General features: G+C 38.2%; 1 non-coding gene across 1 annotated transcript; it reads right to left on the minus strand.

Moving 5' to 3' along the window:
- Positions 1–1178: 1178 nt before the first annotated feature.
- On the minus strand, positions 1179–1280 carry LOC123392087. Its single transcript, XR_006606749.1, has one exon. It is a non-coding gene; the product is annotated as a U6 spliceosomal RNA (small nuclear RNA).
- Positions 1281–13455: the final 12175 nt, after the last annotated feature.

Raw genomic sequence — 13455 nt, forward strand, 5'->3', positions numbered from 1 at the left:
TTTTCCTTTGATTAGACCCCTCAGTTCAATATTTATTATTTGTATTTATTGTTTTGTTATTGGAAAATTATATGCAAGAGACTTTATGCTACAAGGTACCATAGAAAATACAAAGATGAAAAATAAGCTGAAGCCATTCCTCATAAACTGGTACTTGAAAGTTGAGTTTCTATAAACTTTGCAGATCAGAGCGGCAGATTTTGCCTATATTAACACCCTTCATCTGGGGGAAAAATAAGCCTTAACGTACACCACTTGTGTGCTACAAGTAAGGCATGATTCTCCACAGAAGTGATACTGCATCTTCAGTGGAGACAATGAAAGGGCTTTATCCGGACTATGATGTGGAGAGTTCAGAAGTTAGATGTCATTTAAGAATCCAGGCAATTAGGAGCAGAAAAATAGAATTGACGGATTCCTATGGAAAAGCTGAGATCTTGCCATGCTTGCTTTTCGTAGAAAGAAATTCATTTCCCGTATTTCTGTAAATGTCACTTGAGGGCAAAAAAGGGTTAGTATATAAGTCCCCTCAACCTCAGGGTTCATAGCCAACTGTTAGTTTTCCATTTCTGATATTAAGTTCCTCGTCCTGAAAACCACATATACGTTTATAGATTTTTGGCTGAGTAATAGAAGATTGAAAGAAAACCCTTCATCCTATTTTTAAAATTCCTTGATTCTAGGATTATTTTCTTTCCAAGCTCTTCTTTCTTTTTACATCAGATCTAGGCCAAATTCTTTCCACCTGGAGGCCCTTTTGAGCATCCTCATAATTCCAGGGAGTAGTTCCTGCCTATCCAAATCCCAGCAGAAGGAAGAAGACACAGCCCATAATAACCCAACCCAGCTGTAGAAGCAGAAAGCTCATCGTGTTAAGAGGGAAGACAGCGCTCTCTCCTGCAGATGGGCAGAGGCACGTTGCAAGGAGCCAGGGGTGTGGAGCGTGAACAAAGCACCACACCCACACACCAAAGCCAGAAAGTGTTCGCTCCTCCGCTCAGTGGCCTCTGCGCCAACATCTGCCATGACACCTATGTTTATGGCCATAGTAAGAGCACCATGTCAAAAGGATCGTTTCACTGTCACAATTCATTAAGGGCAGCCTTGTTAGAGAAAATTTAGGCTTAGGCTTCTTTTTGTCAGCTTTATTGAGGTATAAAATTCATCTTGCATAACTGAAAAGGATGGCATGTTTCACAAATTCATGTGTCATCTTGGCAAGGCTCATGCTAATCTCTGCATGGATCCAGTTTGTGTATGTATGCTGCAGAAACAAGCACTGGGCTTGTTTGGATTTTTATTTGGGGTGTTGTATTTTTTTCAGTAATGATTTTTGACATTCCTTCGATCTGAAAAATCATCAAATCCCAAATTAATAAACTGATATGCTTTTTGAGAAAAATATATTTTCACATCATTTTAAATTTTTCTTTTACAATGAACAGAGTTTTTTTTTCCTTAAAACTGTGTGCTGTTTTAATTATTGCATAATTACTATTTTTAAATTTCTGGCAATACTAGTTTTCTGTCCTAAGTCTCTTCTTCAAATATTTCTTGGCAATTACCATCTATATATTCTTTCAGATGAAACTTTTGAATTATTTCATCAAGTCCCCCACCTTAGGAAAAAACCTCTAAATTTTTCTCTCACCAAAATATGTTCCAGATAGTGTTGAGTTAAATATAAATATGCAAGCCAGCACCAGAAACAATTAGAAGGAAACATAATTGATTGTCCCTTATCTCTAGGCAGAGAAGAACTTTCTAGGCATAAAAAGCAAAGGAAGAAACACAAGATAAAAAGATTGATGGAATAGATCCCACTATTTTTGGCCTTCTCCCCTTGGCTCCCTATTGTTGTCTAGCTGGGTAATCTTAGGCAAGATATTTATCCTTTCTGTGTCCTTTGTGTCCAGATCTATGTAGTTGAGAAATGAATTCACTCATGGTGAATTTATGGAACACCAACTATACGGAATATCAGGCAAGCATTTAAAAATATACGGAAGAAACATAGGGATAAAAAAAAAAAAAAAACACTTATGCAATCTTTAGAAATAGTATGGTATAATCATAAGAATAGGCTTTGACATTGGACAAACCTGGCTTGTAAATTCTGCTTTTGCCACTTTAGTAGATCTATGACTCAAATATGATGATAGCTGTTTAAAGGGTTGTTTGAGTGTTAAAAATAATAGAGACTAAAGCACCAAAATTATAATTTCATTGTCCAAAACATCAAGCCAATCATCCAAATTCGAATGCAGTCCAAAAAACACCATTCATGTCCCTAACTCAATCAGTTCCTCCCAGATTAATCATCAGTCCTTGTTTAATTTCTCCCCAAAATGAGGATACTAGTAACCTGGTATCACTAGTAAGGATACTAGTAAACTAGTATCACATTCTACTCCTAAAAACATGCAAACCAGGTAAGAAAGCAATTTACCAAGAAGGAGAATCCTTGCAATGTATATGACCAAGTGTTAACACCTTTTATATTAAAAAAGACTCCTAAAAATTGAAAGAAAAGATGAGCATGTTCAACTGAAAAAAAAAAAGTAATTAGCAATTCATTGAAGATATACAAAAGATGGAGAGAAAGATTTTAGTTTCATTTGTAATTTAAAAATGCAAATTTGGGACACCTGGATGGGTCAGTCCTTTAAGGGGCTGCCTTCATCTCAAATCCTGGGATTAAGTCTGCTTTTCCCTCTCCTTCTGCTCTTGCCCATACTGGTGCTCTCATGTTTGCTTTCTCTCAAATAAGTAAATAAAATCTTTAGGAAAAAAATGTAAATTAAAATAAGAATATACTATTGTTTACCAATCAGCATCAGGTATTAAGAAGACTGATAATACTCAGTGTTGCAGACAGTGAAGGTATACCAGTGACTGTTGGTGAGTTTATAAATTGGTACAACTTTTTGGGGAGGCAATTTGAGAATATATTAAAAAATCTATCTTAAAAACTTAAATTATCTTAGCCATACCACTTATAGGAATTTGACCCAAAAGTATCAGAGAGAAACATAAATATTTATATACATGAATGTTCATTAGAACATTATTTTGTAATAACATTAAAAAATAACCTAAATTTCTGTCACTTGGGTGAATGGTTAGATAAATACATAATTTCCATCTGTTTGACTATAACACCACTACTAAAAATCATGACCTTGAGGGTCATTTAAAGAGTGAAGATATTCTTGTAACTAGGCCTTAGATGGAATAGAAAGAATATAAACTAGATTTCTTACACTATTCCAGTCCTGAAAATTGAACCACTTGACTACACACACAAGCACACACCGAAAACAAACAAACAAACAAAAAACAAACACAACACAATTAAGTAATGTACATGAAGTTTGGATTTTTTTTCACTTCTTTTTGATTATCAGTATTGTCTAAATTTTCTGCAGTGAGAAGTTATTTACAATTTAAAGGTTAAGAACAAACACAATTTCCTTTTCTTTCAAAAAATGGTTATTTCATACAAGTTATTTTTTCTTCTTTCTAATTTAATTCATTTTAATTATTTTTTCCACATGTTTATAATCAATCAATAGATAAATAAGTAATAATTATTTTATTTCTAAAAAGAACTTGGTGATTAAACAGTCCATTTTTATAGCCTGAGAGCTACAGTGTATATAAAGATGGAATTTAGGACATGAGCACCATAAAAGGACTTAATAACGAATCAACAAATGCAAAAATACTTTATCAGCAATATAGATGGATGATCTGGTTCCTGCTGTCTAAGATTTTGTTTAGACTCAAGCTCAGGCAAATTCACCACTCTTACTAAAGTAAGTTGATGTACGAAGTCCTGTCCTCCACCTGTCCAGAAAAACACACAGATTAAAAAGGGCTTAGGGATGCCTGGGTGGCTCAGTGGGTTAAGCCTCTGCCTTTGGCTCCGGTCATGATCTCAGGGTCCTGGGATTGAGTCCCACATTGGGCTCTCTGCTCAGCAGGGAGCCTGCTTCCCCCTCTCTCTCTGCCTACCTCTCTGCCTCTTTGTGATCTCTCTCTATGTCAAATAAATAAATCCTAAAAAAAAAAATAAAAATAAAAATCTTTAAAAAGGGTTTAGAATGGAAAGAGCAAGCCCAATTTATTCACAGTATTAAGTACTGTTCAGTGAGCCATCTGATTGTTTAAAGAATGCTAATTTGAGGGACGCCTGGGTGGCTCAGTGTTAAGCAGCTGCCTCCGGCTCAGGTCATGATCCCAGCGTCCTGGGATCGAGTCCCACATCGGGCTCCTTGTTCGACAGGGAGCCTGCTTCTCCCTCTGCCTCTGCCTGCCACTCTGTCTGCCTGTGCTTGCTCTCCCCGCCCCCCCACTCTCTCTGATAAATAAATAAAATCTTAAAAAAAAAAAAAAGGAATGCTAATTTGAGTTAGAAATTGAGGTATAGGGCCTAGTAATAACTTAAGGAAATGTGCAGGCCACACAACCAGGATACACAAGCATTTCTCCTCCTGGACCAAATAGTGAAATCACTAGTAAAGCCAATATATCCATGGTTTTTCTCAATTCTAGTAGTCTATGATGTTATATGTTGTTTCCTAATAAATGAATTTGCATATATGTAGGAAATTCCTGTCTTCTCATTTCATTCTGAAAAATATTTGACTGAAGTGAAATTAATAGAGAAAAAAATAGTTGATGACTAGCTATCATAGAAAGACATAGCAAAACAGCTACCAGATTGTAATTTAAGCTGTGGTTCTTACAGAAAAAATTTCCTATTGTTACCCCAAAATACTGCATGATGTTCTTTCTGAGAGAAAACCCCAAAGCAGGCAGCAGGCAGCTCAGGCAACGACATTCTCACATCCTAGTTCTCAAGTGCTGAGTCAACAGCCTTATGTTGATAAAATCTTCAAATTTGATCTTTTGGTCCCAGCATGACAGCACTCAAACATTTTAACAACGTGCACACTAATAACTGTGGTCACCTGCATAATTTCTCGAGAGTTTGCATACTAATCCTACCACTCTGCAGCAGTTGTGAAACCGTTGATGTGTCTAGTTATTTTTTAAAAGCCACAGAGAGTAATTATAAGGATGGGTGGATGCATATACTTTGGAATTTTAATTCAGAGATCCCTATCTAGAAATTCCCTGACGATGAAACTTTGTCAGAGACAAATGTTTGTACATATACAGGAGAGATTCTAATGCCTAGAGAAAAGAGGGTGTAGTCACCTCAAAAACAAGCAAGGTGGTGCTTAGGTTGCAAAGCCCTGGGGCAGATGGCAAAAACTGGTATACCTCTTTGGCTTTCTTCCTTTTGTTTTTAGCCTTCTAAATGCTATACAGACTCATTCATAGTAAAGCCAGACAATCTGAAAGTCCCTGGGAATGAAATTGAAAAATTAATAGTTTATTGGGGTGCCTGGATGGCTCAGTTGGTTAAGCGTCTGACTCTTGATTTCACTTAGGTCATGATCTCAGGGTGGTGGGATAGAGCTCCATGTGGAGGCCTGTGTCCTGCTTGGCAGAGTCTGCTTGTCCCTCTCCTTTTGCTCCCCTACTCCCACACTCACATGCTCTCTCTCAAATAAAGAAAAAATCTTAAAAAAAAAAAAAATGTAACATGTTTTCAGAAAGCAAAACATCTATTTAAATGCAGAAAAGGCAGTCATCTCTCAGTAATTGGCAAAAGCTTTTATTCTTACTTGGAAAAGACTCTGAAACATTGTTTTGTCTTCTCTCGTTTATGTAAAATAGTCTATTGAAAGTTCGTTGTGATTTAGACATCTTTTCCCTTGCCATTGGAGCTAATGTCATTGACTCATTTTTAAGAAAACATTGTGAAACCCACAGGTGAGAAGTCACCAGTTATTATTAAGTTGAGCAAGTTTTAGAACTAATAATAATGTGGTTTGAAGTGGTAAGGTTCGGAGCCAATGGCCAAGAAAGAATTATTGAGACATCTTCATTGCAAAAAGGTGATTTTATTAAAGCACAGGGGCAAGGACCATGGACAGAAAGAGCTGCATTATAAGTGCGAGGGATGACTGATTATATCTCTCAGAGTTGGGGGAAGTAAAGACAAGGGAAGTTTCCAACAGGATTTTCATATGGTAAAAGATCATGGATCCTTTGGATCCAGGGATCCCTGGATGCCATGGATCAAGGATCATGGAGGCCTAACTATTATCAAGCTAAGATTATTGTTCCCACTAGCAAAGCATTACACTTAAGACAATTGGAAGTTTCCTGGAGAAATGTTTTACTTTGCCTGCCTCAAGTATCTGTCTTTGGGTTGCAGGTTATAAGGAAATTTAATTTTATCTACATTTCCTTCTGCCTTTGTTTCCCACATCAATAACATGGAGAGAAAATTTCTAAAGTGTGAGTCCATCTTTTTTGCTCTGAGTGGGATTTAAACTGTGTACTACTATAAATACAGTCTAACACAAGACAGAGTGGAAAAAACTGGTTTTATAGACCAAGTAGTATGCATTAAACAGGAAAGAATAGAGCTTTTTCTAGTCAGATGTAACTGTATAAGACCCTAACAGACAGAAAACCTATTTGGAATGGAGTCATCCTTTGAGTGATGAGTTCATGCTAAGGGATTCAGCTAGATTAGGATGTATCTGGACTTCATCCTTTAAAAACTGATACAGTCTGTAAAGTTCCTCAAATGTGGTTTAATACCAGTCTCTCCTTGGTCTGCAGAGCCCAGCTCTTTGGAGGTTCTTCTCCACCCTGCAGACTAAATTAGACTTTCCCTTCTCCTTGCTCCCAGGGTACATCAGAGGTTCCTCTATGGTAATCATAGTTAATACATACAGTGTTTACTATGTGCTAAGCTTTATTCTAGGTTCTTTAGATATATTAATTCATTTAAACTTCAAAGTAACTTTATGAGGAAGGTTCTAATATTATCCCCGTTGAGCACCCAAATGTTAAGTAACATTTGTGTTACTTCAAATGTCATTCACCCAGTAAATTAAATATTTGGTTTTAAACCCAGGCAATCTGACTTAAAAACCAAGTTCTTAACCATCACTGGATTATCATAGTGTTTTTACATGCTTACATCATTGTGATGTGATTTACAATAAGAAATATGGATTTGGTCTTCTTCCTGTTCTGGGCACAGAGCTCCTAAAACTCATGGAATTTCCTAAGTGATGAGAACCATAAAGGTGTCTTTTATTATGTTAATGAAGTGACTTTTGGAAAGTCCTTAGGTTACCTAAAGGTATGGCTAGTTGTTCGGCAACCACCCCTGTGATTAGTGGTTTGGACCCTTCTGTCCCTCTTCATGGAGGGGAGAGGAGCTGAAAATCGAGTCCAAACACCAATGGTTAGTGATTTCATCAGTCATGCTAAGTAATGAAACCTTTATTAAAACCCCAAAGGACAGAGTTCAGAGAGCTTCTAAGCTGCTGGGGCAGTATGCTTCCATGTCGACTATTCCTGGCTCCACACTCCCCAGGGACAGAAGGTACTTTGTTCAGGACCTTGCCCTATGCATCTCTTCTTCTAGCTAGTATCCTTTGTAATAAACCACTAATTTAGTGACTAAATTGGTTTCCTGAGTTCTGTGAGCAGCTAGCTCTAGTAAGTTAATCAAGCCCGAGGAGAGGATCATGGGCATCTCTGGTTTAATTTAATTTGCCAAAAGCACAAGTAACAATGTGGACTTGGACTGGCATCTGAAGTGAAAGGCAGTCTTGTGGGACTGAGCCCTTAACCTGTAGGATCTGATCCTATCTCTGAGTAGATAGTGTCAGAACTAAGTTGAATTGCAGGATACCCAGCTGGTGTTAGAGAACTGCTTGATAGTGTATGGACCCAGGGAAGTTCTACTCTTGGATTCTTTGCTTACAGCCTTGGGACAATGGGGAGTACATGAAAGAGAGTGAAGGACCTTTAAGAAGCCACGTCTGGGAAGTGACGCAAATGGCTTCCGTCCATGTTCCATCTATTATTTCATATGGCTGTAGTCTAATTTCAAGAGACACTCTGAACTGTAGTCTTCTCTTATGATCAAAAGAAGAAAATAAGATTAATGAGCATCTAGCCAGTCCTCCTTTCTGGCTCCTTATTATCCCTTTATTCATCCTCCCACACACAACACAGTCACTTCTATCACGAATGCGAACCTTTCATCACTAACTGCATCAACTCAAAATCCAGGCTGTCCATTACCATGCACTCCTTCCCGTCTGATCAAGATGTGATGCCCCAGGCTCTGGAGACCTATGAACTAAGAAAACAAGAAGTCACCCCAAACTCATATCTAATTACAGTGGTGGAGTGGGGACAAGATAACCACAATCTAGGGGCGCCTGGGTGGCTCAGTGGGTTAAGCCGCTGCCTTCGGCTCAGGTCATGATCTCAGGGTCCTGGGATCGAGTCCCGCATCGGGCTCTCTGCTCAGCAGGGAGTCCGCTTCCTCCTCTCTCTCTCTCTCTGCCTGCCTCTCTGCCTACTTGTGATCTCTCTCTGTCAAATAAATAAATAAAATCTTAAAAAAAAAAAAAAAAGATAACCTCAATCTACACTTCCATTCAGGAGAATAAGAAACACAGCAGTCAAATTGGTTTGAACCAATTTTGAAATCCCACGGGCCAGACACTGCCCTGGGGCAGGAGAAAATCTTGATTAGGCTCAATTGTGTTTTCTGGGGAGAACTCCCATTATTCAATGTTCTCAACGTGTGGAAGGCTCTTGCTTATTCATTATTTTCCTTGACTACATCTGGCATGGATATTGGGAAGTAAGCCCTTTGTAGGGGATGTATAGATTAAACAGTCTGCCTACTGCTGCAAGGTTGAAGATCTGCAAGTTATTTAAAATCCTAACATCACAATTTTTCTTTATTGTACTTTCTTAGTTTCACTGCAAAAACATTTCTTCAAAATATATAATAGTTTTTGATCTGTGTCCAATCAATCCCATATGCCAGTAGCCACACCAACAGTCTTTCTGGACATGATTCTGCAGTCTGATTTGTGTTGTGGCTTCACCCCGTGATTTCTTTTTTATTTAACGGCCACTACCTTGAATCTATCTAGAGCAAATTAAAGACATACTCATAATCTGATCCTTTCCATGAGTCCCTTTATCCAACCATCAAGTTTACTTAACTTTCTTCATTCACTGCTTTTAGTAAGTCTATCTCTGATTATTTAAGTTTTAAACATTAGGACTTTAAAGCTTGCAAGGTCCTGCATTTCTGTTCGTTCTCTCTCTCTCTCTCTCTCTCTCTGTCTTTCTTAGCATGTCTACTTTTCAGTTGACCAATTTTCTCCTGGAATCATCTCTTTTTTTAACTATATTTTGCCAAATGAGCAAATATTCCTAAAAAACACTGCTAACATTTGGTTTTCCAAGCTTTTCCTATAGAGTTTACAAGCCCAATTGACACATGGTCTGCATTATAAGGAAAAACAGGTAACAAATTTACTGAAAGTGTTGCTACTACATAAGATAGCTGTCCAGTATTTCTTCACTCTCCAGAGCCACTAGCTGAGTTAATGCCACAGGTTTTTTTAGGTTTTTGTTATGGCAGTACCTCACTTCTGTTACCAGTTACTGGGTTAAAAGGAGTAAAGATCACTAGCAGCGTTAGTAATAAATCTCAAATCAGAGAAGCATAATACAACAAAACTTTGTGTTCAGTTCCTAATGTGACACAAGTAGCCCTTTCAGGTGACTCTACTCCAAGTGATGACTCACTTTTGGATTCCTTCCTTGGTGAGACTCTTCCATCTCACTTTTCACCACCTGAACAGAAAGAGAATTTGAGATAATAGAAAATACATGTCCTGGACTCTGCCCTCAGTTCCTGGCAAAGAGCTCTGAAAACCCTTGTAATTTCCTAAGTGACAAGAATACTAGGAGCTACTCTTATTCTAATATTTGTCTTTGACCCCATCCCTAACACAAGACTCCTAAAACCCTCATAAATTCCTAAGCAATAAGAACACTAGGAGTATTTTTTGTTTTAATGAGGCAACTCTGGGTGGACTCCTGGATGGCTTCCGGATGGTGGCTGATCATGGGAAAAACCCAGGCATGGTTAGAAGCTTAGAATTTTCAGTTCCATCCCCTCTTGTACCCTCTTGCCATCTTTAGAGAAGGAAGAGGGGCTGGAAGTGGAGTTAATAATTGGTCATGTCTATATGAGGAAGCCTCCATAAAATCCTAATAGTGTGGGGTTCAGAAAGCTTCCAGGCCAGTAAAAACCACATGGGAGAGTGATAAACCCCAACTCCATGGGGATAGAAGCTCCTGTGCTCAGATATTCTCACACCTCATCCTACATATCTCTTCTCCTGTTTATACCCTTTATCATATCATTTAATAAACTGGTAAACATAAGGAAGTTTTTCTCTGAGTTCTGTGAACCGTGCTAGTCAATTAATCAAACCCAAGAAGCTGCTGTTGGGACCTCTAATCCATAGTGGGTGGGTTAGAAACACAAATAATAACCGGGGCTTGCAACCCGTATCTGAAAGGGTGGGTAGTTTGGTGGGGGGAGGCAATCTTATGGGACTGAGCCCTTAGCCTCTGGGATCTAATGCTGTCTCCACATAGAGAGTGTCAAAATTGAGTTAAATTGTAAGACACTTAGCTGGTAGTGGGAACTCCACACATTTGGTTATCAGGAGTATCAGAAGTGAATTGTTCTATGTGAATAATAAAGGAGACTCATACAAAAGAAACACACAATAGGGAAGAAATGGAATTTTCCTTACATATAGGGGGAAAAATCCCTGAGGTTTTCCCTCTGGAGAGTATGTACAAGACTGAGGAGATATTTTAGTGGCTAGCACTGGAAGCCGCAAACACCACGTTCGCTCATTGTCCATAAACTAGTCACTTGGCCCCAGACTGATGATGACAAGAGTGGCTGGGAAATGTAAGCTTCCTGTGTGCTTAGTAAAACGAAAAAGTATTGTTCAGCATGTAGCTGATGGATCTTTGCCACACTATGATAGGGAGAAAAAGCCCAGGCTTAGAGCAGTTATATTTGATATGAACTCTTAGTTCTTACTAAATATTTGGTCTCAACCAAGTTAATTATTGTCTCTAATCTTTGTTTCCTAATATGTAAACACTATTCATAAAACCTATCTTTCTAAGGTTATAGAGATGCATAATTCAATTCTATATGCTGTTGGTCAGGGTTATCAATACAAGAAACAGAAGCCACCTCTAACTTAGGCAAAAAAGTAATTTATTGAAAAGATTTTATGTAACTAGGAGAACTGCCAGGAAAGCTAGAGAACCACATTCTGACATGTGGAAAGTACCAAGAATACTAGGCAATAGACCACAACTGAGACCGTGGACCTCGGGCCACGAGAGTACTGTTCCCATCACTGGTGAATGTTGGATGCCACCACTTGCACAACCACCCACCTCTGGCACTGGACTCCGTTGGCCACACTAGTTCTATTTCCACCAGTGCCATGGAACAGGTGGTTGCTCATGTGCTGCTGCCACGATCACAGTCGGTTCTTCACCACTCCTGTGCAAAGTTATGTGGGTGCAGCTAATCAGTGGAGCCCAGATCATGTTCCTGTGCCCTTGCTGAAAGGAAGATGGGGTATAGAGTACATGGGCTTTAGGGCTTCTGTGAAAGCGGCACATGGTGAAGAATTCCATAAGTATAAAAAGGGAATTTGCACTTGGCGCAAAGAGAACAACAAAAGACAAATATTTACTTCAATTAGTGAGTTATATCTGGAATTTCTGGGTTCAAGGGACAAAAGTCAATGTAATAGTTCCTGCCTCTAAAAAGCTGTATATGAAAGCATTTTATGAATTGGAAAGCCCTCAGAAATTGAATATCTTGATGTTATTATAATAATTTTAATGTCTAGATTATACTAATAGATTCTGGAGATATTTTATAGACTTCTGTTTATTTAGACTCATGCATAGCCTTAAAAATAAACATAGTGTTGTTTTCTGGGTGTGCACATTTAATCTCTTTAAAAGATAGTCCCTTATAAATCTCGTATTGTTTCTTTTTTTCCCTTACTCGCCATGATATTTGAAGATTTACCTAGCTATATTTTAATATAGAACATCAATTCTGAGTGCTGCATATAACTTAATTATATGTCTATCTCTCATTTCACTTCCCATTCCTTCCCTGATAGACATCTAGGCTTCCTCCATTCTTATTACCACAAACGGTGCTGTAAACAGTCTTCGTAGTGACAAGTACAAGAGACCTGGTATATAACTGTTACAGCATGTAGAGTGTATAAGTATGGCTAATTTACCAAGTACTGCCAGGTTGTGCTCTGGAATAATTGTACTAGTTTACTCTCCCTAAAGCTGTATGGGCGGTTTCTTATTTCCTAACATCCTCAACACAAGTTAATATTATCAGACTTTCCTTTAAAAAAATAATAATAATAATTAATTAATTTATTTGGCAGAGAGAGAGACACAGAGAGAGGGAACACAAGCAGGGAGAGTCGGAGAGGGAGAAGCAGGCTTTCCACCAAGTGGGGAGACCAATGTGGGGCTCAATTCAGGACCCTGGGATGATGACCTGAGCTGAAGGCGGATGCTTAACTACAAACCACTGAGGTACCCCTTATCAGACTTTCTAATTAGCATTCCAGTTTGCATTCTTTGTAATCAGTCGTAAGGGCAAATAACTCTTCAGTTGCTTATTAGCCATTTGGGTTTTCCCGTTCATTTTTGTATCTTCTGTTTCGACAGTAGAAGGCAAACTTTATGGGTGCTGCTATTGATTTGAATCTTCCTTCCTTTCCTGATCAGTTTGATCAAAAACTGTTTAAATTAACCTTTAAAAGAAAAACAAACTCTGGAGTTTTATAGCAATGTTGGCACATAGATGCTTAATATATATCAAATGAATGATGAATAAAGGAATACAAGACAAATGAGTGTATTTTGCTGGATAGTAAACACCTGCACGGCTCAGTGACACAACACGGTATGCAGACTGGTCTGCTGGAAGCTGTGGCTCTGCTGAGATCTACCAGGCTCGGCTCCAGCCTGCAGTTCAGTTGAGGTCTGTGAAGAGAGGAAACTATCCTTTGGATTTTAAAAATACTTTTTGCTCAAAAGGTTCCATGTTTTAAATTGCCTTCCTTTAAAAAATGAAGGAGAAAATATGGTACAGAACATTTACAACCCAGGAAGCCTAACAAAACACCTTGCAGGCTGACTTGCCAGGAAAATATCTTGCATAAGATCATATTTGATTATTTTCTCTTCTTTATTATAACTTAATATCCCCTACTTATAAAGTCTGACTTCCAATAGAAAGAAGACTCTCCAATATGCCAAATTGTTTTTACTACACCATCTTAATCCCTCTGGAATAAAACAGCTACCCAAAGTGGGTCTTAAAAAAAGGAAACAAGCAAAGCATGTTTCAGAAATTTGTGTGAAAGTCATCAGATATAAAGGCATATT

This window comes from Mustela putorius, unplaced genomic scaffold (assembly GCF_011764305.1).
Source record: "Mustela putorius furo isolate JIRA1106 unplaced genomic scaffold, ASM1176430v1.1 tig00000430_pilon_pilon_pilon, whole genome shotgun sequence".
Classification (NCBI taxonomy): Eukaryota; Metazoa; Chordata; class Mammalia; order Carnivora; family Mustelidae; genus Mustela; species Mustela putorius.